Here is a 23,099-nt window from a genome sequence, read left to right on the forward strand (position 1 = left end):
AGACTGAATGCACTCCATTACCTCTCCCACCTCCTTTGTGTTCTCTTCAGAAAAGTTGTTTGATGAGTGTGTGGGGTTAACAGCCACAGCCGAGCATCCACAGGGACCATTTCCCGACGGAACCTGTAAGGCTGAATCCATCTTTCCTCTTTTGAGTTTCTTCCAAACTTGCTGCAGTAGCTGAAAGTTAGTGAAGATGGCACTTTCCTGCACTGAAATGCTCGTGCAGATGCCTCAGGTTCCATGGGTTATGGTTCATGGACCAAAGCTGCAAGTGAAGCAAACGAACACCTGGAGGAACTTGTGTTCAGGATGCGGCAGTGACCACGCTCAGAGCACTCAGGCTCACATCCCTTGTCTAAGCGGCTTCTCATTCATCGAGCTGAGGCGTCGGACAGCCTGCAGGGAAGACAGACGCGGTTCGCGGCTCACGCTGACTCCTGACTGCTCGGGACCCGGCTTCAGTTCTCCTCTCCCTCCAAAGACCTTGGGTCAGCAGGGCTCATAAGCTGCTGCGTGAGAACAGGGACAGCTCTTACTGCTGGAGTCAGACTCAGAGCGTGTGTGTGTCTGTGTGTGTGTGTGTGTCTGTGTGTCTGTGTGTGTGTCTGTGTGTCTGTGTGTGTGTCTGTGTGTGTATGTGTGGATTTTTAGCACAGTTGGGAAATGACATCTGAGGTGCTGCTGGCTCAGCTCTGCTGGTGTCTCTTTTGAGCATGGAGCAGTGTCCTTGTCTTCTTTTCACTGCTTATATCTGCTGCTTGCTGTTCAAGGAAAGCACACATTCACTTTTCTCCTCTTGTTAAAAAAATAGTTTGGCTGGCGTGGTGGCTCATGCCTGTAATCCCGGCACTTTGGGAGAATGAGGTGGAAGGATTCTTGAAGCCCCTGTCTCTATAAAGAATAAGCTGGGCATGGTGACACACTCCTGTAATATTTGCACTTTGGGAGGCCAAGGCAGGTAGATCACTTGAGCCCAGGAATTCAAGATCAGCCTAGGCAACATGGTGAAACTCTGTCTCTATAAAAATTAGCCAGGTGTAGTGGCACACACCCGTGGTCCCAGCTGAGGTGGGAGGGTCTGGGCTCGGGAGATCAAAGTTGCAATGTGCTGTGATCATGCCATTGCACTACAGCCTGGTCAACAGAGGGAGACTCTGTCTCAAAAAAAAGAAGAAGAAGAAGAAGAAGAAAAATATTATACTCCCAGCTACTTGGGAGGCTGAGGGGGGAGGATTGCTGGGACCTGAAGTCGAGGCTTCAGTGAGCTGTGATTGCAGCACTGCACTCTAGCCTGGGTGATGGAGCAAGACGCTGTCTGTTTTTTTAATGTATTTTCTCACCACCTGAAGACCAAGCAGCGTGATGTATTCCAGCTTGATGTCTGGGTGTGACAAGTGTTTGAATTTTCTTTTTCCACGTGGGCTTCAGGGATGGCTCTGATGCTTCTTCACGGGCTGTCCACGGCCTCCCTTCCCACCTCAGAATGCCCTGGCTGGGCCCACGGCACGTTCCGTCTGAATGTGGGTGGGTGTCATGCCGAACCCTGTCAACTCCACGGGAAGGCAGCAGGTTCAAGAGGCGGAAGAAGAGACCTGGAGCCAGTGAACGAGACCATGGGGTTCTGTTGGGGGCTTGCATACAGGGGAGAGTCCAGTGGCAGCGGGGTGAGCAGGAGAACCGCAACAGCTTTCAAAAGGCGTGCAGTTGATATGGCAATAGCATGTCCACTTGGCACCTGCCCCGACAATCTCCACCTGGCAGCCTTCACATACTCCAAAACAAACAGCCCTGATCCCCTGTGCATGCAGTGGCGGGGGCGGGGCAGGGAAACTGCTCAGATGTTCCTCATAGATAAGGAATGAATCTCCAATTGGCTTCTCCTGGATTCCTTAGCTTGGAACCCTGAACCCCATGCAGGTGCCTCTGTCATACAGGACCATTCTCATGGTGTGCCTAAGTGATTGCTGTCAGGTGCATTTACCATACAGAGGGATGGGACCATTTAAGCCCATGCCCCCCTTAGGCCTCTTCCCAGTTCCAGCTCCCATGCTGTCTGCTCTTCTTCCTGGCACAGAGGTGAGGGCCCTTGGCCTTCCCATTCACCTATGGCCATCGTCTCCTCCACAAATAAGCTCTCCAGCCTCCTCCTCCAGGAAGCCTTCCTTCATCACACTCACCCCATCTGATTATGCTGTTTCCCTGCTTCTTCCTGGGCTTTATATCATCAGTGGCTTGTATTCATGGTTTTCTAACTCTGTGGACGTATCGTAATCATCTGGGGTGAGGGGTCTTTCATTTTAAACAAGCACTGCACATGGTCTGAGGGCCACCCAAGTTTGATATCTTTTGCTTAATCAGATGTTACACCCATGCATAAGCGTAAATGTGTCTTGAGTCATCTCAACAGACAGTGTGGAATGTGCCTTTGACTTGTTCTGTGTCATGACCTCCCCATGACACCTGCACTGTGAGCACAGGATCTGCTTTCCTGGTGCAATAATATGACCATGAAGAAAGTCAATCATGAACGTGTGAAATCTCATGGACATGCCCTCCTCCGCCCCATATCAATCAGCAACGGGCTGGGAACTTGTTCTGAGAGCCTGGTAGGTCTCAGGTACCAGTTAACACAACCCATGGAGGCCGGGCGCAGTAGCTCACACCTGCAATTCCAGCACTCTAGGAGGCCGAGGTGGGAGGATTGCTTGAGCCTAGGAGTTTGAGACCTGCCTGGGCAACATGTCAAGATCCCATCTCTACAACAAATACAAAAATTAGCTGGGCATGGTGGTGTGTACCTGTAGTCCCAGCTACTCAGGAGGCAGAGGTGGGAGGAATTGGCTTGAGCCCAGGAGGTCGAGGCTGCAGTGAGCTGTGATTGTGCCACTGCACTGCAGCTTGGGCAACAGAGCCAGACCCTGTCTTAAAAAATAAAAAATAACCCATGTAAAACAAGGGTGACGTTGGGGATCGCAGGTTGATGAGCTTTCCTTGCATTTTGATACCGATTATTGTTGCTGAGTTTGTCATTGTTGTTAGTTTATTAAGATGCCCTTCCAAGAACAAGGAGGGCCAGAAATTACTTTATTTGAAACTTTCCTTCAAATCATTCAAGTCTAGCTCTAGAACAGCTATGATCTATCGGGTAGCAACAGGCATTTTTTATACACTTGTCTGCCATCTGGACTTTTAGACTCATAAGAAATTCCCCTCTGTGATGATTCAGTGTTTCCCTGCTTTCTGTTCATGTGAAAACCATCAAGTAGTGAGCATGGAATGACTGCATTTGGCAGAGCCTTCTCCGCCCTCCCTGGACCACTGTACCGGAGTCAGCCACTTCCCCTCTGCATGAGGTCTTCTTCTCAGGAGAGGAGAGGCGTGGGCCCCCGCAGCTCTGAAGGTGTGGCACGTTGCACCTCATGATGTCCCAGGATGCAGCCACAGACTTCATACAGTGAACACCTAGGTTTACTATTATTATTATTATTATTATTATTATTATTATTATTATTAGAGACAGGGTCTCACTCTGTCACCCAGGCTGGAGTATAGTAGCATGATCAAAGCTCACCACAGCCTCAAATTTCTGGGCTCAAGTAATCCTCCTTCCTCAGCCTTCTGAGTAGCTGGGGCTACAGGTTTATACCATCATGCCCAGCTAATTTAAAAAATGTTTTGGTGAAGATGGGGGTCTTGCTATGTTGCTCAGGCTGTTCTCTAACTCCTGGTCTCAAGCAGTCCTCCTGCCTCAGCCTTCCAAAGTGCTGGGATTACAGGCATGAGCTGCCGTTCCTGGGAACAGTTAGTTTTATGTCTATTCATCACATCATTGTTTAAGAGCCCTTTGCGGGTTGGGGCTTTGAACAGGTCAGAATCGGCCGTGGCGTCTCCTGGCCTCCTGCAAGTGGTGGGCCAGCCATGTGCCCCTCACAAGAGCTGTTCTCCAGGTGCTCAGCATGTGCCTGCATTTTATCTCAGCTGTGATTTGCCCTCAGTGTGCATTTTGTTGTATATTGTGCTGAAATATACATACCATTCGACCATATTTAAGTGAATAGTTCGGTGGCATTTAGGTGTATTTGCTCACAGAGTGTGCAGCCGTCACCTCCATCCCTCTCCAGAACTTTTTCATCATTCCAAACTGAAACTCTACCTCTTCAACAACTCCCCAGTTCTCCCTCTGCCCAGCCCCGATCACCACCATTCTACTTCCTGTCTCTGTATGTGACCATTCTAGAAGCCTCATATAAGTAGGATTGTACAGTATTTGTCCTTTGGTGACTGGCTTATTTCACTTAGCATAACATCTTCAAGGTTCCTCTACATTGTAGCAAGTGTCAGAATGTCCTTCCTTTCTAAGGCTGAATAATATTCCATTGTATGTATATTTCAGTGTGTACTTTAAACACAGAACAGACCTATGTCTGTCTTTTCTGACAGTCAGCTGACCACCCTCTCTTCCTCTGAGGTACCTGGATTTTTCTCTCCAAGAGTCATTAGTCATAGACTTGGAATGAACCAGAAACTAAAATGATTGGAGATAATTTCATTATAAATGTTAACATTACTCTTTTGAACATTTACTTTAAAGACACTAGTAAGTCTTTTAGGTGATTGCAATAAACCTTTTCTTCAAAAAAAGATTTCTGAATTACAGAAAGGCTGGCACGGTTTTCTTTCAACACATCTGATAAAGAAAACATAGCTGCGACTTGTAACATTTCTTATTGAACGTACTTCGCCTTTTCATCTCTATCTACGTGGTCTGTTTTAAATTACCTTACGCAGTGATGTAACGCAGCATTTTATTTGCAGGCTTGTCCAAAATATTACCACTAACCAAAATTCACAGAGCATCTCACAGTGCACACAGGAGGAGAATTAGACTAAAATGAGAAATCTGGGAAGTCTGACTGACCAGTGAGATGCGATCAAAGGGAAATGAAAGGGCCTAAGTGGGCTTTTCCCAGGGGCAGTTTTCTCAGGTCAGGCAGTTCTGCCTCAGATTAGGGATCTGCACACATAAAGAAAATCCACCAAAGAAGATGAGAATACCATTTATGGCCGTTGCTAGCATACAAAATGCTCCTTTACTGGGCTATAAAAATACGTTCTTCACTTTGGAATTTCACTCCAGCCATCATCATTAGTAGCTTATAGTAGATTTCATTAAAATCATTTCCATAGCACTTTTTGATTTTGGAAATGTATTGGTAAGTCACGTCAGTATGTATTCAGACAACTGCTAGTCGTAGAATCACACTCCCCTGTACTGTCCATTTAAATTCCAGCTCATGGTTGGCTTGGTGGCTCACGTCTGTAATCCCAGCACTTGGAGAGGCCAAGGTGGAAGAATCAGTTGAAGTCAGGAGTTTGAGACCAGCCTGGGCAACATGGCAAGATCCCATGTCTACAAATTTCAAAAAATAGCCGGGCATGGTCCCAGCTACTCAAGAGGCTGAGGTAGGAGGATGGGTTGAGCCCAGGAGGTTGAGGCTGCAGTGAGCTGTGTTTGTGCCACTGCACTCCAGCCTGGGCAACAGAGCCAGACCCTGTCTCAAATAAAAAAAATACATACATACATTAATTAGTGAATTCATTCATTCCAACTCATTTTCCTGTAGACTGGGAGTGCTTTCATTGATGTTCAGTGAGCACAACAAGGTGACATGAGGTGACATCATACGGACCTCTGAGGAGCGTGTAGTGCACCTGAATCTCTTTTCGATACAGATTCCTTGTGTGGATTAAATAATGCAGTCCATTTTCAGGGTGCTTCTGTATGTGTTCTCTCATTTTATCCTGACCTCACCTTCCTATTTCCCTCTTTGATTTTATTGTGGCTGGCCAGGGAATGGCTGTTTTGCCTTTATTAAAAAAAATTTTTTTAGAGACAGAGTCTTAATCTGTTGCCCACACTGGAGGAGTGTAGTGGCGTGATCATAGCTCACTGCAGCTTTGGCCTCCAGAGCTCAAACTATCCTTCCACTTCAGCCTCACAAGTAGCTGATTACAAGTAGGGATTGCAGGCGTGTGCCACCATGCCCAGCTAACTTTTTTTTTTTTTTAATTTTTTGTAGAGACGGAGTCTCACTTTGTTGCCCAGGCTGCTCTTGAACTCCTGGCTTCAAGCGATCCTCCTGACTTGGCCTCTCAAAGTGCTGAGATTACAGGCATAAGCCACCACCAGGCCCTGTTTTGCCTTCAGAGATGTATTTTAAGTTGTTGATCTAGGCTTGATGTATCTATCTATCCTAGGTCACGCGCTATCCTGGTTTTCTCATTTGCGTATGAGGATAAGTCATAGGATCTCCCCAGCAGGCACTGAGAAGACTAAAGGAGTTAAATACTCCAGGACCCTCAGCCTTGCATCCACCCCCTCCAGCAATGAGCCAGGGCAGGTTACAGGCGCCATCCTGTTCAGCCCTGGTGGGAAATGGCTGGCTGCAGTGGAGGTGCTGGCTACTTCCCTTTTCCTTGGCTTTGCCCTCATTTTCTCCCCCAGGATCATGGCCCCCAAAGGAGAGTTGCCCCAAAGGACAGTGTTGCAGGGGTTGTTACGGATCATCAGCCAGAACAAGTGACAGGGTCTGGCTCCCCAAATAGCCTACCTGTAGTCTGAGCTGATGCTGTGACCTGCGTTACACAGTCCCTGAAGGTTTAATACCGTGACTGTCATCTAATGCCTTATCTTTTGACCTTGTCAATTTGGGAGGTGACACTTCTCACCTGGACTCATACTGAGACATTGTCAATAGTTGGACTGCAGGAATCATTGTCCCTGGGTTTTTTTTGTTTTTTTTTTTGTTTGTTTGGTTTGGTTTGGTTTGAGATGGAGTCTCACTCTATTGCCCAGGCTGGAGTGCAGTGGTGTGATCTCGGCTCACTGCAACCTCCACCTCCTGGGTTCTCACTGTTCTCCACCCTCAACCTCCGGAGTAGCTGGGACTACAGGCGCATGCCACCACGCCCGGCTATTTTTTTTGTATTTTTAGTAGAGATGGGGTTTCACCGTGTTAGCCAGGATGGTCTCGATCTCCTGACCTCATGATCTGCTTGCCACTGCGCCTGGCCCGTTGTCCCCGTTTTTACCTTTGCCTAACTCAGAAATCCTGTTAGATGCCCAGGAACTCAGATGATCACATTTTTCTGAAGAAAACTAGGAATACACATAGTAATGAAATAAATGAAATAGAGAATAATAAGATACTTCCAGTTTCCCCAGCGAATCTTTAGCACGTTCTCCCTGATTCTCCTTACATGCAAATATTTCTGTTTCACATCACGGCTTCAGATTTTAGGAAAGATAAGAAGACTTTAAGTAAGAGTCTCAAGCTGAGGAAAGAGAATTAATACTTTTCCTCTCTGCAAACTATTCACGAAATGAGGTGGGCTAAGAATGGGAAAAATTTAAGGATAGAAGTAATTTCAGTGCTTGCCTGCTCGTTTGGTTGATTGATCCATTCAACCAGTATTGATAGTTCACTTGTTCTGAGCTGGACTCTGTGCTAGAAATGCACCCGGAAGTGTGCGTCACGTGCTGTCTCTCCAGTTTTTATAATCCTTTAGTTAGGAGACAATAAAGGCTTTTGAGCAGGAAAGGTATGATTGGTAATAAAGAAAAACATTTACGAAGGGGATTTAATAGGTGAATTCAATGTTATTAGGCAGGGCGAGGTTCTTCTGTGCACACCTGCTGTCAAAGTTAAGCAACACTGGCACCTGTTGTCAAGGATCTTGGTGACCGTCTAGGTCAACTCCTCAATTTAGAGCCAAGAATATGCATCTGCTGGAAGAAGTGAGCAGGCTGATTTTGTGCCATAGGGCCATAGGCGCCATTCATTCACGCCAGGATTTTCTCCTGGATTTTTAGCCTATGTCTAAGCTTTGGGGATTTAAGAGGTCTTATTGCCTTCATCTTCATTTGTGTTTAATTGTTTTGCAATTACAGAAGGAAATCGTGCATACAGTGGATACTTTGGAAAACAGAGAAGTTACTTAGGAGAAAACATCAACAGAGTTATCTCTGAGTTGTGAGAGAATTAATGTCTTGGTCTATTTCCTGTCATTCTGATTAGGTGTGTGTGCATCTCTAATATAATATTTAAAATTTTTCAAATCAGTAATGGAGTTTCAACCCTGGTTTGCTTGTGTAATTTATTTACCCAGTCTTCTATATGCACCCCAGGTAGACTAATTCCCATTTTATACATGTATAAATGTATACACAAATACACATTTATAAATGTATACACAAATGGGTCTATTAATTTTACCAATATTAATTATTCCAATTCATGGACCCATTTATTTGAGTCATCCATAATTTCTTTCATCAATGTTTTATAGTTTTCAGTATACAGATCTTTCATCTTGGTTAAATTTACAACTATTTTTTTGATACAATTATGAATGGGATTGATTTCTTAATTTCTTTTTAGATAGTTTGTTGTTGGTGTATTCCTTAAGGAACCAAAAGTAAAACTACTATTTAATCCAACAATCCCACTACTGGGTATCTACCCAAAGGAAAAGAAGTCATTATATAAAAAAGACACATGCATCCTCATATTTATAGCAGCACAATTCACAATTGCAAAGATATGGAACCAACCTAAGTGCCCGTAGACCAACAAGTGGATAAAGAAAATGTAGTATATATACACTGTGGAATACTACTCAGCCATAAAAAAGAATGAAATAATGTCTGTTGCAAGAACCTGGATGGAGCTGGAAACCATTATTCTAAGTGAAGTAACTCAGGAATGGAAAACCAAATGTCATATGTTTTCATTTATAAGTGGGAGCTAAGCTATGAGGATGCAAAGGCATGAGAGTTATCTAATGGACTTTGGGGACTCTAAAGGGGAAGGTTGGGAGAGGGGTGAGGGATAAAAGACGACATATTAGGTACAGTGTACATGCTTAGGTAAGGGTGCACTAAAATCTCAGAAATCACCACTAAAGAACTTATCTGTTTAATCCAAAACCACCTGTACCCAAAAAACTACTGAAATAAAAAAATCATTTGCACTCAGGCATGGAGGCTCACGCCTGTAATCCCAGCACTTTGGGAGGCTGAGGCAGGCGGATCATGAGGTCAGGAGATTGAGACCATCCTGGTCAACACGGTGAAACCCCGTCTCTACTAAAAATACAAAAATTAGCTGGGCGTGGTGGTGCGTGCCTATAATCCCAGCTACTTGGGAGTCTGAGGCAGGAGAATCACTTGAACCCGGGAGGTGGAGGTTGCAGTGAGCCTAGATCGTGCCACTGCATTCCAGCCTGGTGACAGAGCAAGACTCCGTCCAAAAAAAAAAAATCATTTGCATTGTTAAAAAAAAGTAAAAGAAATGCTACTGGCAGGGAGCGGTGGCTCATGCCTATAATCCTAGCATTTTGTGAAGCCAAGGCAGGAGGATCACTTGAGGCCAGGAGTTTGAGATCAGCCTAGGAAACATAGTGAGACCCAATCTCTACCAAAAAATTCAAAAATTAACCAGGCGTATTGGCACATGCCTGTAGTTCCAGAGACTCAGGAGGATGAGGTGGGAGAATTGCTTGAGCCCAGGAGTTCAAGGCTACAGTGAGCTACGGTCACGCCACAGAAAAAGATGTACTACTCATCATTGTATTTAATTTAATAAATGATGGGATATGTATATATTACAATTAGAACAAGTCGCCATAATGCCATATTCTTTATGTTGTGAGTCATCATCAATAAACCACAAACATTATAAAAACATAGCAACCTGACATATAAATTAGATGTTAATAGGTTAACTTCTATATTTAGACCAAATGAATATCACCTCTTAGAGATGATACCAATAATCACAAATCTTGTCAACATGATATCCGTGCAATTTTAGTAAAAAACCAACTTTCCCTCTTGTAGATCCCATCAAGTATGCTAGTCACTCATTGAGAAGGAGAGTACACAAGGGTAGTCACGTTGCCTGAAGGAATGGCCCTTATTGTCATTCACATGAGTGTCCATAAAGGTCCTATTTACCATTGACATCATTCACAGCACACACTTTCATCGTAACAGAAATGAAGCCAAACGTACTCGGGAGAGGAAAGTCAGGTACCAGATTGCTCATCAATTTATCCAATTTCAAGTTTCATGGGAAAACACATATTATTGTAACTCACATTTTTACCCCAATTGCAAGGGTACTTCAGTCATAAAGATTCGTCAGTGATCAAAACATATCCTAGCACAGGTAGAATACTATACTAATATTACAGAAAATTTTGTCTGTATTTAGACATCAATGACTATAATGCATTGAGGAAAATTGCAATGTGTTACATTTCTCAACCCTCAAAAAAATCAATCCTAGGTAAAAAGTAAGGATTTTCTCATGAGGATTGCATCACGTGTCAGTCAGTTATTGAGAAAAACCTATCATGATATTCATGTTGTCTGAATGATTAATTCTAATTATTGTAGAGCTCAGTCTTCACTAGTTCAATGATCTATATGGAATTTTTCAGCTGGCCAAGGCAGCCTCTCTCCTCCACTCAACAGAATAGCACCAGAGGGGCTTACTAAATCATCCAGTGAGAGAAAGAGAGCAAGGGTCTTAGTGCCAAATAGCCAAGAAAATTAGGAACTATAGGAAACTTAAACACTTAAAGAATCAGAATTTATAGTTTACTCAGAAGCACACAGATAGAAGTGTGCACAACAAGTTTCACAGAACTATTTCATTGCCAGAATCCCGAAATAAAATCTCCATAGAAGGAAACTAAGAAATCCAAACTTCTTGTCTCACAATTGTTACCTAGGCCTGGCCTCAGCGTAATCCAACTAAGCTTGATTTTTACGTCATCATTTCTCGTCAAGATAATAACTCATCATTGGCCCAGCCTGTGGCACTCATATGCATATGCACACTTAGATCAAATATGCTTAACAGAGATGGTTTCCTTAAACACTGGTGGTAAAGTGGACTGGATGCCACATCTTCAGTGCCAGACAATTGGGTGGTATTGGTATACAAATGGTAAACCCCCTTGAGTTCATTCATAGCACTTTCCTTGTGTGCATTTTTAGAAATAGACTTAATGAGTCATTGCTTCCTACACACTTCAAAGTAGCCATGTCCACATCTTATTCCTCTCCAATATGGTGGGAGAATTAGGAAGAAAAGGAAAAATCATAATCAATTGCTTCTTTTTATACACAACACCCACACCCCACCAGGGACACTGACTTCTCTCTGAGCCTTACGGCCTTAGCTATGCCCTAGTTACTCATATCTTGGGGCACCCCTGGTTTCGAGCAATGTCTTTGGGATCATACTTAGACTTAGAAACCATATAAGGTTTATGAAAGACAACTGCAACTGGCCTGACATCTCCTTCTGGGGTCAGGCTGGCCCCTTTACCAGCAACATCCCTGCGGGCCAGGGCTGGGAGGCCCTATGACCTCAATCCAGGACAAGGTTACAGCAATGGCCCCGGTTCTCTTGTGTTCAGGCTGATCAGGGATGTGGGAATTGTCCTGGGGAGAGTCAGAGCATGTGGATTTTCAGCCTGGCACTTCCACGCCACAAGCTTTGTGACCTTGAGTATTCTATAGGAGTCACCTAACATTTCACTACATGAAGACCAGGTGATCAGAAAGGCCCCTTTGGCTCCAGTCTTCCCAGGGTCCACCCGGGCCTGATTCGCTTGTTCCAGTGACACCACTGTGGGGTGTCAGCATCACAATGGCTCACTCATAGATCCTTCAGGTCTCCTCCAGCCACCACCTGTGTACCATGACACAACATGGCATGTACCATGGCCCAATGTCATGTGTACCATGGCATGGTGTGAAGTGTACCATGACACGACCATGTTCCATGACATGCTGTGACAGTGACCTCCCTCAGCCTCTCCCAGGCACATNGACCATGTTCCATGACATGCTGTGACAGTGACCTCCCTCAGCCTCTCCCAGGCACATGGTTTTACCCCTTCTCCTAAAGCAGGTTTGCATGCCCGTCTAAAGGCAACTTAAATAGTTGCTTTTACTTCTCTTTAGTTAAAGATTACAACCTTAAAAATATCCAGTAAAATATGGTACTTCCATAAAGCATTGCCCTGAGCAAGATTAGTGCTTCTCAGTGGACACAGCAGCAGGGAACTTTGTGCATTCATGCTGAGCTGGTGGCTGTGTGATGCTATTGAAGAGGGAATACACCACCATCAGCGCTCAGTTAAATCGTCTTCTCCCTGAAATTTGAGAAAGCCACAGGCTGGGCGCGGTGGCTGACACCTGTAATCCCAGCACTTTGGGAGGCCAAGGTGGGCAGATCACCTGAGGTCAGGAGTTCGAGACCAGCCTGGCCAACATGGCGAAACCCCATCTCTACTAAAAATACAAAAATTAGCTGGACATGGTGGCGCGCGCCTGTAATCTCAGCTATTCAGGAGGCTGCGGCAGGAGAATCACTTGAACCCAGGAGACAGAGGTTGCAGTGACCCAAAAGATGTGCCATTGCACTCCAGCCTGGGTGACAAGAGTGGGGAAAAAAAAAGTCACAATCACAACTTAGAATTATCTGCAAATAAATATGTTAACCTACAGAATGATGTGAGGAAATGTTTGGGTATTTTGTAGCTCTCCTGTGTGAATGAGCTAGCCTAAAACAATAATGATAATAATAATAGTAATAATTTTTGAATGTCAGGTGGAAAAATTAAAAATAATAATTCATTATAATTATTGGAGAGTAAATGAAAGTTTTTCAAAGATACTTTCTATTAACATAAAATAGAGGTTTTTCTTCACAGTCTTATTTGGTTTCATATTGATAGAATGCTTAAATAATAGATTAAATTTTATATCCATAATTTCATAAAGAATGTTGTGCTTTTTCCTTTCAACAATTATGTCATATTTAAATCAGTTTGCTTTGTATCATAATCCATGGGTGAGGCAAAGAATTCTGGTAAGACTCTGTTACCAACTTAAAGAGAACACCCAACAATTAAGAAAATTCTGTACTGGAATTTTACTTTCAAAATTTCAAATAAGGGAAGGGGGCGAGGGCTGGAAAACAAACAATTGGGTACTATGCTCAATATCAGGGTGATGGGACCCACTGTACCCCAAACCTCAGCATCACTCAATGTACCCATGTAACAAACCTGCACGTGTACCCCTTAATCTAAAATAAATGTTGAAAAAAAAGAAGAAAAGGAAAAGCAAGTGACAGGAAAATTTGAAAAAAAAAATTAGAATAGACTTATTCCTTAATAATAATTCAAAATAAGCCTTTAGATTCTTTTAGGATAACTGTAATTGAGAATTCTATGGGAAGAGTGATTTTCAAGCACAGAAAGGGTGATGAGCAGTGACACTCTGTTCCATAAACTGTTACATTCTTTATAAAGGATTATTTATCAACATGTCAACATGTATATTATTTCATCCTATCTCTCTATTCTTTTTTTTTTCTTTCTTTCTTTTTTTTTTGAGATAGGATCTCACTCTGTTGCCCAGGCTGGAGTGCAGTGGTGCAACCATGGCTCACTGCAGCCTTGACCTCCCGGGCTCAAGTGATCCATCCGCCTCGGCCTCCCAAGTAGCTGGGACTGTACGTGTGCACCACCACACCCAGCTCATTTTTTTTTTTTTTTTTTTTGAGACGGGGTCTCGCGCTGTGTCACCCAGGCTGGAGTGCAGTGGCGCGATCTCGGCTCACTGCAAGCTCCGCCTCCCAGGTTCACGCCATTCTCCTGCCTCAGCCTCCGAGTAGCTGGGACTACAGGCGCCCGCCACCACGCCCGGCTAGTTTTTTGTATTTTTAGTAGAGACGGGGTTTCACCATGTTAGCCAGGATGGTCTCGATCTCCTGACCTCGTGATCCACCCGCCTCGGCCTCCCAAAGTGCTGGGATTACAGGCTTGAGCCACTGCGCCCGGCCCATTTTTTATTTTTTTTAGAGACAGGGCCTTGCCATGTTGCCCAGGCCAGTCTTGAACCCCTGGACTCAAGTGATCCTCCTGCCTTGGCCTCCCAAAATTTCAGGATTATAGGCGTCAGCCACCATGCCTGGTTCATCTCTTTATTTCCACATCAGTTGCTTCTGCTATTTCCTCCCCTTCCTCTTCTCCTCCCAATACTCTCGTTTTTCTTTTCGTTGCTAATTATCTGTGACCTTACCATGAAGTTTCTGGTTTAGTTATCCAAGGTACGTTGTTCCTCGCTGAGTTTTTTTTGACTATCCTATTTGCCATAGTTTTTCCTGATTGTATGACTACAGTGTAATGAGTGTGGAGAAAAATGGCAAAAATGCCACCACTGACCCCTCTAGTACCCAGGGTTGATGTACCTTGTGTTTATGTGTCTTTATTAATTTGGCAAATAATTCTTCATTTTCACTTTAAGTGTGCTTGTATTTTACAAATTAGTCTAAGTCCACCTGATTTGAACACAGGATACTAACTCTAGGCACCCATTTTAGAAGGAGATCTCTAGCTTTTAGAAGAGATTATCTGATGATTTCCTATGTTCATTCAGCAAACATTTCCTGCAGACCTACTGTGCACCAGGTAGTGTCCAGAACTAAAGATACAAAGACAAACTCAGAGTCCCTGCTCCTAGGTGGGGGTGTGGTGAATCACAGTCTTGAACCCACCTCCCCAAGATCCCATAGCTCCATCACCAAACAGTTGTCTATCCAGGAGCAAGCTACTTGTCTAGCCCTATTTCCTTAGCTTGCAAATGAGACCATTTCTCTTGGTTCTCTTGAATGGCCCATTTTTCTGTACAGTCAGTCTGTGATTATTGCGAATTTTTCTTGGAATTGCATGAACATTGCTTGAGCTCACCGACTACATATTGTGGTTAAAATTAAACAGGGGGCAATCTAATAGGCAAAGCTTAACTTAATAGCTTCTACCTCAGATTAAAATTTTGAATCTCTAGTAATATCTGCCCTTTCTTTTCCCACAGTTTCACTCATATGTTGTTCATAAATCTTAAGTATGGGTTTTTGGCTCTCTGTAAGGTGAAATACTTCATTTAACTTAGCCAAAGCCAGACTTGGAGCAGCCTGGAAATACTCAAGCGTCCCTTCTTCCCAGTACACGAGGGTCTCTGTAGGTTTTTCTCTGTGTCTGTGTCTGCAGGGAGAGGAAGTTGTATTTGACTCCTCCGATGATGGTTAGGTTGCAGCACTGTCTCCTTAGCCGGAGCAAATGCTGGGATGCGCCATGGCTTTGCCTTGGTCATCTACATCACGCACGTCCCATCACTGGGCTCCAGTCTGTTGCAGCGCCTCCAGGCTTAATTTCTGTTCGTAATCTGATTATGGGGTCTGAGCTGTTTCAGCCAGCGGCCTCTTGCTTCTCGTGTACCACAGGCTCAAAGACACAAGTGCCTGGTCGCTCTAGTCCTGCACTGTGAAAAATCTCAACCCAGTTTTGCTTAGACCAGACGAAGGTCGTTGCTGGCTGAGAATTAGCTGTAGAGCAGGCTGTGTGACTGAGCCTTCTGTGTGCAGCCATGTTCAGAAGCCCAGGTTTTTCCAGCTATTTGGGAGCTTTCAAATTCTCTGAGAAACAAGGTAAGGCAAGATAAACATGAAATGCTCTTATGTATGGATTTTATAACATAATGAATGCTTGGGGTCCTCTATTTTGCCCTATGTATTCTCCTGTGTTCAGTTACTTATACACATTTCTCAAAAGACACTTTAAATAGCTAATTGAGTTTATAACTGAGCTTATCCTGTGACTGTTGATAATGTGAATTTTTTTTCCCTTAGTAAGTTAAAGTTATTACGAAACCACTGAAACCTTTATGTAGGAAAAATTGCAAATGCAATCAGAATGCCCACACTTTGGATCAAATTCTAGATGTGCTGCACTTTAGTTAAAATATTTTTCTAAATCAAATGCTATACATACTAAATTCTTTCCAGTAGGCAGTGGTGCGTAGTGTCTTTTTATTAACTCTTCATGTGAGACAGTTTGGAAGAAGATACTGTCTTTTCAGTGGCTTTCTTCCAGCCCAGAGGAAAATACATGCTCTCAATTTAACTACCAAAGTGGTGTGGCATGTTCAGTTTACTGATTGAACAAAAATGAAACGCTAAGGTTATTTTGAGTATCACATTTGAAACTCAGCCGTGATACATCAAAACTGTTTTCCAGCTCAAATGCACTATTGGGAAGTGACTTGAACAATTCAGACCTCAGATTCAGGAATTTTCTCCTACCGCACTTGATAGTTTTGTGAATTGATTTCTCTTTTGTTAATTACATAACAAGAAACTTGTATAGTTAGGAGAAAAGCTTAGATGTTTTGCTGGCATTATATCTTTCATTTTATTGTATTTCTTTAGTTGGCCACAGTTCCAAATTCCAGGACTGAGGATGTATTTTGATGGATAATGAAGTGTCAGCATCTGATATATTTTGTACTTATTTTTCCTCAGGCTTCTGCCCCTAAATATTAAAGAGCAAAAGGCACTTCCTTAGGGGAAGAAGTTTCTGTAAATGGTCTATTTGTGGTTTTCTTAGTGAACAAATGCTGTAAGCCAAAGGCTGTAAAACAGATTACATGCCATTAGACTGGTTGTAAGTTTTATCTGTGCCTGGTTTTGATTAACCTGTTCATTTGGGATGTGTTTTTCCTGTATAGAATTGTTACCAGCTGTCTTTACATAATACATATCTTGTCTTCAAAATACAAATAAATGGTTATTTTTATTAGTTGTTATTGTTTAGATTTTAATGAGAGCAAAAGACACAGTTGAGTTGTCCTTTGCTCTTTAGACCCCACCCCCATTCTTTAAAGGCATCTCAAACATTTCTTGTTACCTGGACCAAAATTGCTTTTTTTCTTCTCTATTCCTGAGTATATAGCTGTGTTATTTAGTATTTAATTGCTTTGAGTTATTCTTGCTGCCATAAAAAATTTAAATGGTAACATTGAACTAACTATGTTAGAAGTATTATTGTTATTATTGTTGTTATTATTTTCATTTACCCGTGGAGTATGTTGGCTGCTTTCTGGAAGAGAAAAGCAAAACTTGCCTATGTACATTTCCATGTGGAATCTGATTCTTAGAAGGTGTCATTTTTGCATTTCTATTTTTTGTTTGGTTAACGGTTTTCTTTTTCTTAAATTATATGTTCAAAAGGAGTTTGGAGAGTTTTTTCTCATTGGATTTTTAACAATTTGCATAACTATTTCAATGTTACATTATTTCTTTTCCCTTAGACTTCAACAAGAAAAACTTAAGCTTCGTTGGATTCCCACGTCAAAGGAAAGTTTCAAGGTAAAGTAGCCTTGTCTCAACGACTGTGAAATTTTAAAGATTTGTTGTAGCTTTTAAAATTATTCTCTTGAATGTCTAACTCATGAGTTTAAATGTTTGGCAATATGTTTTCTATTGATTTATTAAAATTTATGAAGCAAAGGAATCTTTGTATTTAATTCTGTTTATGGAAACTATTTGGAGAACAGAATCTGGGTGTCTCTTGTCATTGCAAACTTTTAAAGGACTATTATCTTTTCTTTCTCACACCTGCCTCTAAGCAGGCACTGTCCTTTTGCAATCTGTCCATCAAAGAAGGGAGCTAGATTCTTTTTAGAAATGGTTTAAACTTGTTTCTCCTCCCTCTTCCTTCCTCCTTGCTTCCTCTCCTCCCTCCCTCCCTTCCTTTTTCCATAGACATACACACACACACATCCATCCATCCATCCATCCATCCATCCGTCCATCCGTCCATCCACCCATTTGAGTTATTCTTCCCTGGTCTTTCCATCTCTCTCTCTCTTAACCTTTCTGTACTTCCAATCCCCTTGGCCCCAGAATATTATGGGTGCTAATTTGATTGACCTAATGTGCTACAACTCCGTGACACATCATCATGGATGTAAGAGAACGTGGAAATGAATGCCTGTGCCATACACAGTAGCTGTATCTCAGGTACTTTTTAGTAGATTGTTGCCTATATTAATAGAGTTTGATATTTTCAGATGGAGGCACAAAGTTGTCCGCTACACAGTCAGGCAAAGGTCTCAATCTGTGCTTTACTATAGTGGAAGGGCCCAGCTCCAATTTCCACACAGTTGCTCTTGTGCCTCAGGTATTATGACATTGTTCCTTGACCAAAAAGGATTTGCATTTCAACAACATTAGAATAGACAGGGGTCTAACTTCTGTCCTCCTCAGGCTGAGCCTGCTCTGCATTTGAAAATGCCAGTTGATCTTGCAAACACACTGGATGGGACAAATCCTTGGTGTAATTCATCCGCATCTTTTAAATGTTTATGCTTTATTTAATTTTTACACACAATATCATCAAGCAGCACATCTAAGTATAAGGTTAATTAGAGCAGTGATGATCCAGAGTCATCAGTGAGGCTGTCTTAACTGACTCACAAAACGTTACTTTTTTAATGGGATGCATCCATCATCTCTATTTCTCATCTTGGCCGTGTTTTAATAGGATCTGAGGCTTGGTTTCTTTCTTTTTTTGATGGGGGGGGACGGTCTTGCTCTGTCGCCCAGGCTGGAGTGCAGTGACGCAATCTCGGCTCACTGCAAACTCTGCCTCCCAGGTTCACGCCACTCTCCTGCCTCAGCCTCCCGAGTAGCTGGGACTACAGGTGCCCGCCACCACGCCTGGCTAATTTTTTTGTATTTTTAGTAGAGACGGGGTTTCACCGTGTTAGCCAGGATGGTCTCGATCTCCTGACCTCATGATCCACCCGCCTCGACCTCCCAAAGTGCTGAGATTACAGGCATGAGCCACTGCTCCTGACCCCGGCTTGTTTTCTAATATGTCCCTAGTAGGTTGATTTAACTGTCATGGAGCTAATAAGTGATTAAGGAAACAAGAGACAGGAAGGCATTCCTTATTCAAGGATAGGAAAAGCATGCAATATGAAAGTCACACACGTCAGTGGACAGAGACTCAAACAGACACAGCTGTTCTCAAATCATGGGTGTTACGTCATGCATACCTAGTAAAATGACAGCCTATGTGCTATGGTGCTAAGTGTAAAATAGGCTGGAGGTACAAGAGCCTGCTTCCTTAAAAGAAATCTAGTCAACCAGACACCAGCTAAAAGAGACGAAAATATGAGCTAAAGGGGCTTCATCTCCCATATCTTGTAATTTAAACTTCAGTAGGGGAATGAACAGATTGTGGAGGAGACTTACACTGTGTGGGTGCTGCACAGTCCTTGTAATAGTAGCATTTCCACGTTGTGAAAAATAGAGATGATAACAGCGGAGTTTCCTGCTCTCCCTTTAATAAAATTCCCCCTGTTGCTACGGGTAGGCATTTAAGTAGGTTAATGGGACACATTTAAAAGAAAAATTGTCATGGAAGCAGGGGGCATTCTCTTCTTAGAAGCAGAGGAAGGGGGGTGGTGGCACAAACAATCAGTCCTAAAGAATGAGCGCCGTTTCAGGGGAGACAGAGAGTTGGATAAAAATCCAAAAGGTGTTTCTCACTGTTAGAAAGCTAAAATCAAAATGCAGAAAATGAAGTGGACAGCACTAACTTTAGTATCTATGGAGAGATGCCTCCCTACTGAAACATAGGCTCTTACTTTTGGTTGAGCTCTAGTGAAACACCAAGGCCTGCAGAGGTTGCCCCTGCAGGCACCCCTTTGTCCCTCGGGGGGTGACTGAGGAGGAAGGGCAGGATCCAGCATCTGAGAGCTCCATGCTTTTGGGGTCACCAGTCCATGTGCGTTAGTAATGGGCCCTACCAGTCTCCCTGCTCTGGAGCCTCTGGGTCAGAAGAAGCAGAGAGGAGAGGAGAGTCCGGACCCTCCCAGGTGCTTGTGTTTCATCAGCGTTAGATGAGCCGGAAAAGGTGCTCACCGATGAACCGTCCTGAATTTTACAAGCACGTCTTACCTGTGTTTTCACTGATGATCGGTGCCCTCAGGTAGAGAAAGTTCAGGGAAGAAACACGATTTTTTTTAAAGAAAGAAACTCGATTTCACATGTTGATTTGAGGGGTCTTGCATCAATCACAGCTTGTGGCACCGCCTTGAGCCAGAGCCACACTTTCCAGCCCAGTCTGCCTGCTCCCGCTCCTCCTGCCTGCTCATCTGCTTTCTCAGAACCCCCCAGTCATTTAGCAGGAGCAGGGGAGACAGTCAGGGGAGAGAGGCAGCGGAGACAGGACCAGAGGGTGATGACAGCCGTGTGGACTCAGTAATAAATGTTTACCTGGAAGCTGCAGATTCTAAAATCGATACTTTACAAACACGTGCAATTACACCAGTTTTTCACACATGTATGCAAGGTGAGCGAAGGTGCTAAGGGATGATGTGTTCCAAATTATGTCCTATCCAAAGATGAAAGAAGGAAAGAAAGGAAGAAAGGAAAGGAGGGAGGGTGAGATGGAAGGGAGGAGGAGGGGCTTATGACTGATGTTATTGACCGTATGCTCTTATAGTTATTCTCAATGTTTGTAATGATTTTACCCCTGGCCGTCACATCAACTTTGCATAAAAAGTACACAAAAAATACTTCAGGGTGAATTATAGTATTCATTTGAAGTGTTTTGTAGTAGTCGTTCATTCATTCAACATATTTTAATTTTTTAAAAATAATTTTTAATTCAATCATTTAATTTTTTAACAGACAGGGTCTCACTCTGTCTCCCAGGCTGGAGTACAGTGAAATGATCATAGCTTACTGCAACCTCAAACTCCTAGGCTCAATGGATCCTGCCACCTCAGCCTCCTGAGTAGCTGGGACTACAGGCTTGTGCCACTGTGCCTGGCTAATTTTCCTGTTTTTTTTTTTTTTTTTTTTTTTTTAAGAGATGGGATCTTGCTATGTTGACCACGCTGGTCTCAAACTCCTGGGTTCAAACAGTCTTCCTGCCTCAGCCCCCAGAAAGTGCTGGGGTTAATGAGGTGTGTAATATACTTTGGGTTCTGGTCAGGATAGGCAGTGGGTCCAGGTGCTCTGCCCTGAGGACATGACCAGTCAACTGAGGTCCAGATGAGGAGCGACACAAAGCCACAGGACGGCAGGAGGCTGGAGAGGAGAGAGCTCAGGCGGAGGAAACAGCATGTCGAGTGAACCACGTTAAGAAGCATCAGAGACTTTCCTCTTAGAACTTGGGTTTTCTTTGGTTTCTGACCTGCCATCAAAAGGCTGCACTTCACGTGGTGCTGGCACTATCTGTAGTGTGTTTGGAGAAAATAAGTGCCCGTGGAGCCAGGCAGTGTTCGGTGATGACTCGTAAAGCTCACTCTGTAAATTCAGCGGAGTATTTAACTCAGGGACACTTTCTTGCTTTTCATTAGTGACTCCATTGAGCTTTCTGAGAAACAGAAAAAAAGAGGAAAATAAAGGCACACAGATGTTTATTTCTGAAAATAAGATATAGCATTTGTACCCCAAGTCAGTGCCCAACAAGCTAAATATTTCAGGGATTGTATTATTTCACTTTAATGTAGAATTTTTTTTTTCCTGAAAATATTTTAGTTTCCCAAAGAAAGTATAGAGCTTTGTCAAGATGTTTAAATTAGCAATTAAATAATCAGTTAAAACAACATGCCATTCCTTAAGTCGAGTACATTTCTGACATTATTTAATGTTTTGAGGTTTCTACATTGAAAGCAGTAGTTACTGCCTTACAATTCAGTGTTTAGAAGTCAGTGCTAATTCCAAGTTTCTGACTAGGCCGGTGTCCTAGGCTCTTCCAGCCAATCTGGAGTGTGGCTTATGAAGCCTAATTATTCTCTAGACTTTTCATTAAATAATGTGAACACTTACCTATGGAGTATAAGCTTTGCTACATTGGATATGGAAAGACGAAGATTTCAGATGGGCTTGGTTCTAGGAGCGCGGGATGGCGGCCACGCTTTGGACTGTGTGGAAGTTCTTTCTGTGTAGTTTACACAGAGGGTAGAGGTTATTCAGCTGTCCCACTTACACAGTACCCACAGCGGCTTCCTCGGTCTCTTCCTTGGCCTCTATGGAAATGCACCCGTACAGGGGGAAGGTCAGCTTCACAGTGAGTCTTTTTCATGCCCATCTTTTACCCCTCTGGAGGTCACACTGACCTTGAGGAACTGCAGTTCCCTGTTTCCACAGGTTTGTTTTCTTCCTTCGAGGCAGCAGCACCCTCTGCCCTGCCTGCTCTGGGCACATCAAAGACGGAGTTGTGTACACAGCAGTCTTGGGGTGACTGTGGCTGGTATTAAACTAGGAGACGAATTTGAATCTCATCTCCTCTTCTTGTCAAATATGAGTCTTTGCACAAATCACGTAACAATTTCCGGATCTGTAAACTGAGGATGGTACTAGTTCCGGTGTTGTGCTGCAGCGTGACGTGCATGCCTCTCTCCCGACTTTGAGTTCAGTGAGTCCTGTGGGAGCCTGAGATCCGCCATGGTGGGAGTGTTGACACCACCAGTCAATACTACAAAGCAGGTGCCAGGTGGAGGGCCTGGGTGGGCGGGGCAAGAGGTCAGGGCCATTTGTACCTTTATCAGCACCCCGCTGAGTAGTTCATACCTCCTAGGGTCTTGGGGAGATAATTAAGGAGATACCTGGGGTGTGCTTAACATGGGGGAAGGTCCACAGTAAGGGCTCACTTCCTTTATTATTCTCCTCTTTCATTTCCTCTTTTATTCCAACACGAGTCTTCATGAGGCTTTCCAAACTTTTGACCATGCTCTGATGCCTTGGTTGTTTGAAGGCATGTTACTTTAATGTAATTTTAACACTGGAGGACAGCGTGTAGATCACCTAGACAAGTTACTGATTTTCTGAAGAAGAAATTGTAGCGCAGAGAGGTTGAGTAATTAATACAAGCTTGCACAGCTATTCTTAGGTCAAGAAGAGGTGGTCAGTCTGAGTTAAAGCACACGACTCCCAGTTCAGCAATGTCTTCACACACCACACCACCCGACAATCCTGCTGTAATTACTTAGTTGCACAAAAAATCACAATATTTACAGAAATATAAATACGTGAAAAAAGTTACCAATTTACTCCCCAATATAAAATGTTTTACCTGCGATCTATGTATACATATTTAATGATGTGGAACAATATCATAATTTTTATGTTCTGCATTTTTTCACTTAT

At 43.3% G+C, this 23,099-nt stretch overlaps 1 protein-coding gene and 1 pseudogene across 1 annotated transcript in view; one reads left to right on the top strand and one right to left on the bottom strand.

Annotated features, from left to right (window-relative positions):
- LOC112630987 (supervillin-like) overlaps nucleotides 1-23,099 on the top strand; it is a 150,377-nt gene that overhangs the window by 71,556 nt on the left and 55,722 nt on the right. Inside the window, exon 2 of the mRNA XM_025395512.1 lies at nucleotides 17,240-17,297. The gene's annotated coding sequence lies outside the window, so the exon portion shown is untranslated. The remainder of the gene's footprint in view (nucleotides 1-17,239; nucleotides 17,298-23,099) is intronic.
- On the bottom strand, nucleotides 10,807-10,882 carry LOC112632273 (annotated as a pseudogene).

Source organism: Theropithecus gelada, chromosome 9 (assembly GCF_003255815.1).
Source record: "Theropithecus gelada isolate Dixy chromosome 9, Tgel_1.0, whole genome shotgun sequence".
NCBI lineage: Eukaryota > Metazoa > Chordata > Mammalia > Primates > Cercopithecidae > Theropithecus > Theropithecus gelada.